The sequence below is a fragment of the Eleutherodactylus coqui genome, chromosome 8 (genome assembly GCF_035609145.1).
Source record: "Eleutherodactylus coqui strain aEleCoq1 chromosome 8, aEleCoq1.hap1, whole genome shotgun sequence".
Taxonomy (NCBI): domain Eukaryota; kingdom Metazoa; phylum Chordata; class Amphibia; order Anura; family Eleutherodactylidae; genus Eleutherodactylus; species Eleutherodactylus coqui.
This window is the reverse complement of record NC_089844.1, coordinates 55,773,495-55,779,118: the sequence shown is the minus strand read 5'-3', so window position 1 is coordinate 55,779,118 and position 5,624 is coordinate 55,773,495. Positions and strand designations below refer to the sequence as shown.

At 43.0% G+C, this 5,624-nt stretch overlaps 1 long non-coding RNA gene across 1 annotated transcript; it reads right to left on the bottom strand.

The window, feature by feature from the left end:
* Positions 1-823: 823 nt before the first annotated feature.
* LOC136577480 (uncharacterized) lies at positions 824-4,457 on the bottom strand. Its single transcript, XR_010786485.1, has 3 exons — positions 4,381-4,457; positions 2,969-3,087; positions 824-1,174 (listed from the first exon to the last, which is right to left on the bottom strand). It is a non-coding gene; the product is annotated as an uncharacterized lncRNA (long non-coding RNA).
* Positions 4,458-5,624: the final 1,167 nt, after the last annotated feature.

Here is a 5,624-nt window from a genome sequence, read left to right as displayed (position 1 = left end):
AGAGCATCCTGTACAGTATCTTGCTCTGTCAAAAGGCTTTTCCAGAAAAATGGTATTGTTGACCTATCCTCAAGATAAGTCATCAATAGTTCATTGGCTGGACTCAAACGCTCAGGACCCTGGCCGATCAACTTGGTGCCTGCTGTCAGCCCTGCAATGTACAGTGGTCAAAGTGGAAGCTGCTACCCAAGGGAGGTGCAACTCTCATTAAAATCAATGGAAGCTGTGCCTGCAGTTACAAGCGCCAGCCACTACACACGGGTAACGGCTTCTGCTCAAACCTCTGTGTATTGCGGCACTGATCTCGGATATCAGATCAGCTGATTGATTGGGGTCCCAAGCTGCAGCCCCCAGCCAACCAGCTATTAATGATCTATCCGGATGATAGGTAATCAATAGTACTTTCTTGGAAAACTCCTTTACGTTTATCATGTGGTTCCTTTAGGACATGTGGTTAACCGCAGTCAAACATGAATTTTCAGGTTTTGGCTTCAGCTGGCTTTGTAATACCGGTAGGTGAAAGTTTCATATACTCCTACACGACAATACCAACAATGTGTTTGTCTGATACTATCTTGTTGGCAGCTATAGAACATTCCAACACTGTAATATGTCCAGGAGGAAGAACAAGAGGAATTAGCAGCTCAGATTACATGCAAAATGATTAACTGCAACAGAGAGGGACACGCCTTGTATTTAGGCTGGTCCTATAATTACCTGGGTGTTTAGCAGGTATGTCAAGTCCCCATGTGTGATTTTGAATACAATGACTTCCCGGATTGTAACATCTGAATTATATAATTATGTTTTATTTATGCAGATTTATAGAAACAAGTAAAGCAACTTGTATGTCTAATTGTCGGGAAAAAAGATACATTTTACTAAACTGTTAAAAAGAAACATGAAGATAGAGAGAAAGAGACTGCATGTAACTAGCATGTTTACTTTATCAGATCAGCACTCAGGGGCTGTAAGGCAGCATGTAATACATTACATACAATAAGGTAAGGTATATTACATGTTCACTCCTAACTTTACACAACTTGATATATGATAGTATAGACCATCAGAATAGCAGAAACACAACACAGTAACAGCACTGGACGCTGGATTTCTATAGTCTTGTTGAGTATGGAAAAGAGGGCAACCAATCCTCATTTTTTTCATTGTATGCCTGTAGCAAAAAGTAGAGAGGAAGGACTTAAAAGTAGTTTTGACCATGTCTCTCCAATATGCCTCCTGATTAATTAAATTTTTTTCCTGAGTGGGAAACTCAGGAACTGCCTGCATGGAGTTATGTGCAACAATTGACAGTATTAATGATAACCATCATTGACTGATTCATATTAATTATATCCATGATATTTATGAGAACTGAACTTAAAGGGGTTGTCCGGCCATAAACATTAGGTCTCATTACTTCTGTTTGCCCAATACAATGCACTTTGTAATATACATTGTGCATTGTAAATTAGGCAAACAGAAGTTATTCACTTACCTTTAGCATGCCCCCCCTGTGTTGCTCCTCGGTTGCCATGGGTTCCGACAAGTCTCTTGTCCTCTTCTTGTCGGGATGACGGGGACACGCTTCTCCAGCACAGCTCTGCGCATGTGCAGAAGAACTTCAGCCGCTGGGAAGCTCAGTTCTGCCTGCAGGGGAGGCGTGGCTGCTGGCTCTTCATCTCCAAGGTAAGAATGAGTGGAGGGGCGGGCTCTCGTGGGGGGGTGGGGGGGGGGGTGGAGAGGGAGAGATGGATGGATGTGTGCAAGGGGGGTGCAGCGATGTGTGTGTGTGTTCGTGGTGTCTGGAGACCCGGCTGTCAGAAGTCCCGGGGGAAGGGGGGGGGGTGGAGAGGGAGAGATGGATGGATGGATGTGTGCAAGGGGGGGGGGGGTGCAGTGATGTGTGTGTGTGTGCAGGGACCCGGCTGACAGAAGTCGGGGGGGGGGGTCGCTGTGGGAGGGGCACTATGAGGACATGTGTGTGTGGGGAAATGTTTTGTTTTACTTTACTTTAGCAGGGTGGGGGGGCAGTAGGTAGCCTTGCAGTGGGGGGCTGCAGGAGAGTTCTCTCTCGGCTCTCCCCAGCCCCTCTCCATTCACTATACACTCATGCCAGGATTTTATCGTGAACCATGAGTGTATAAGTGTCCCCTGGCTACAACCCCTCTGAGTATAGTATGCAGCAGGGGGCGGGGCCTGGGCGGGGAGAGACTGTAGAGCAGTTCAATAGAGGTGGGCGTGTCGTGGGCGGGGCTAGGACGTGAGCTGAGGGAGGCCATGAAATCGTGCTTTTTCATGCCTCTTACTGCCATCGGGAGCGCGCACACAGAAGAGGGAGAGCGCAGAGCATTGTGGGAAGGCAGCACAGAGGCGCCATCTTTGAAAGCTGCAGTGAACATCAGATTCTAAGGTAAGAAACTGACATTGCAGCTGATCTGCCTGCCGGTTTGAGCCCCTGTATGCTGTGTGTTACTATCCTTACTGAAAGGGAAGCAGCAGCATTATAAAAATTTTTACCCTGTGTGGCCGGACAACCCCTTTAAATGGCCAATGTACTTCCAACAAACTTTGCATAAATCAATACCACAGGTGAATATAAGAAACTGTATTACATCCTATCAAAAAAAAGTCATCTTCACTTGTCATACCGCCCCCTTCCCCAGCTAGACTGTTCACTCACTCTAAAATACTGCTAAATTCCTTCTTGAGAGATGAGATGAGATGGACTACCAGCTCAATGGAGATCAGATTATCTGCTGCCCATAGAAGTCTAGGGAGAGGGGAGGATGGTAGAGGAAGAAAGACGTTGATAGACACAAACAGATTGTGTTAAAATTAATATGCAGTGTTTTCCTGTTTCACTGCTACTGGAATCACATCTATGCAGTGCAGTGCTTCTCTGTAAAGTCTTCTCTTATGCTTGACTGTATATAAGAGATAATGATAGGAGAGCAGTATCACCCACTTTCCATGTGCAGTACATGACAGGCATAGCAGCTAGTCTCCATCCATTATTCCACGAGATAAGGGTCAGGTGTTGGAACAGGTGAGGTGGCTTGGGTCAGGAACGGAACAAGGCAGAATCTAGAACATAGGAACAGCCATAAGAACATTGGACCTTGACCATCACCCAAAGACTATGGGAACGGACAGAGTTATATAGTAGGAACTAAATGGAAAATAGCCAACAGGTGAAGAGTGGTGGAGTCCAAAGCAGGAGCGATTAACCGTGTGTTCACTGGTGAGTGACATACAGAGCAGCTTGGATCAAAGAGCATAGAGAAGACCGAGTTCATGACATACTAGCTCAGTGACAACTGAGAATTAGAGAATTCAGAGGTGAAAACTGGTGATAAATGCAGAATACAAGTCATATAATGGCCAGAAATAGTGTTATTCCTCATATAGACAAACATGGCAGCTTATTTTGAAAAGTCATCTGAAATGACAGACACAATTTAATCTCCATTGTGCATGTTGTAAAGACTGCAAAGGCTTATCTAGGTCTATATTCTAAAGCATTGAAGGTCTTCCTTTTGATTTCCTAAAACACCTTCCCTATCAGTTCCTGCCAATACATTGTAGCACTTGCTATTTCTTTGGACAAAGTATCTATCAAAGTGTTGTGGGATTCTCCCTCAATTCTTAATCCGACTGAACATACAGTATTACAGGCTTAGACCTCATACATAAGTAATACTATTTTCATGGACCTGTAGAACAAGACATGGTGTAGACCCCTTATGGTAAGGCACAGGATTCTCCCCTAAAAGCAATAGTTGGAGGAGAGAATATTTCTGTAATACAGCATGCAAATGTACATGCGATACAAAGCCTAAATACAGCCATGTGTATTACACCCTGAGTTTCAGGTCTCAGGATCATAAGAAGAAATTGGGGTGCTTTTTCCAAACACCCACTTTTTGCCTTAATAGCACATTAGAAAAGTAATTGCTTTAAAGCAGCCCCCTCTGGATGCAGGAATCGACAAGTTAACCAAAATATAATATGACATTGCGACAGAAGTTCCTGTCTGGCAATCCAGAGTATATGCAGCCTTGTGAATATCAAGTGCCGGAGCAGCCCAGACAGGGTGTCAGTTAATATGCAATCTACATAATTAATCGCTGCTCCTCCCGGAGGTAGCACTGGGCTGTTCTACAAACAGTGAAACAATAAGCAATTGCAGTCATAGAGAGAGATTGAAATTCAACAGGAATCTTCTGCTAGATTTACGTTCAGCTGTGAGACATACAGTAATATTAAATGACTAAGTATGACTAAGTATGGAATTAAAATACAATAAATTACATGGAAGCATGAGGACGTCATGCATTGTCAGTTATTAGACACTGGCTTAGAATTTACATAACTCACTGGGATGGAACTGCCTAGGGAAGACCCTAATGTCTTAAAGGGATTCTGTCACCAGGTTCATGACGTTTGACTCAGAGCTGAGCTCCAAGTCATGGAGTGACAGCTGTCTCCCTATCCACGAAAGGGGAGAGAGCTGTCAGTCTGTATGATGCAGGCAGGGAGAAGCCGGCACGGCCCATCTCCATGACTCAGCTCTAAGTCAAACTTCATAAACCTGGTGATAGAATCGCTTTAACCCTACTTGAGTTACCCATAGAGTTTCCGTTCTCTTTCCTGCACTGGTATGACTCGAGAGCCAGGACATGTACAAAGACAAGGGCATAATGGTGTCCATAAAGATATTGGGGCTGGCACTACCGATTCTGGAACCCAGCCTGCTAGGTACCTACCACTCGACGCATCTCAGATTACCAGGGAAATCCTGAGTCAGACAATTGGGTCCCTTTGCGCCCTTCTGGCCTCCAGGGAACAGAACTGATGCATATCTGAAGTAAACTAATGGAAAAGGCATAACATATCTCAGACAACTAGTTACTGAATGCTATATATGCGTATTCAACTCAAAGGCAGGGATTCTATTAGGTTTGGGTATAAGTCAATGTACACTATGAATTGGACCCTTAGTCCCAGAGAGAGTCTAGCCCTGAATTTATCATGGCACCTACTGGTGTGAGGGTTACAATGTAAGCATATTGTGACAGTCTACATAGTGTTGTGTTGTATACCTTGCCTATGGATCTATCTATCTCATATCTATCTATCTATCTATCTATCTATCTATCTATCTATCTCCTATCTATCTATCTATCTATCTATCTATCTATCTATCTATCTATCTATCTATCTATCTCACATCTATCTATCTATCTCATATCTATCTATCTCATATCTATCTATCTATCTATCTATCTATCTATCTATCTATCTATCTATCTATCTATTTATCTCATATCTATCTATCTATCTATCTATCTATCTATCTATCCCATATCTATCTATCCCATATCTATCTATCCCATATCTATCTATCCCATATCTATCTATCTCATATCTATCTATCTCATATCTATTTATCTCATATCTATCTCTCTATCTATCTATCTCATACCTATCTATCTATCTATCTATCTATCTATCTATCTATCTATCTATCTATCTATCTATCATTTATATTTGTACCTCAATGATACATTGCTAATTTGTCTATTGTCTATGCCCTCATTGGTTGCAGAACTTGCAGGAAG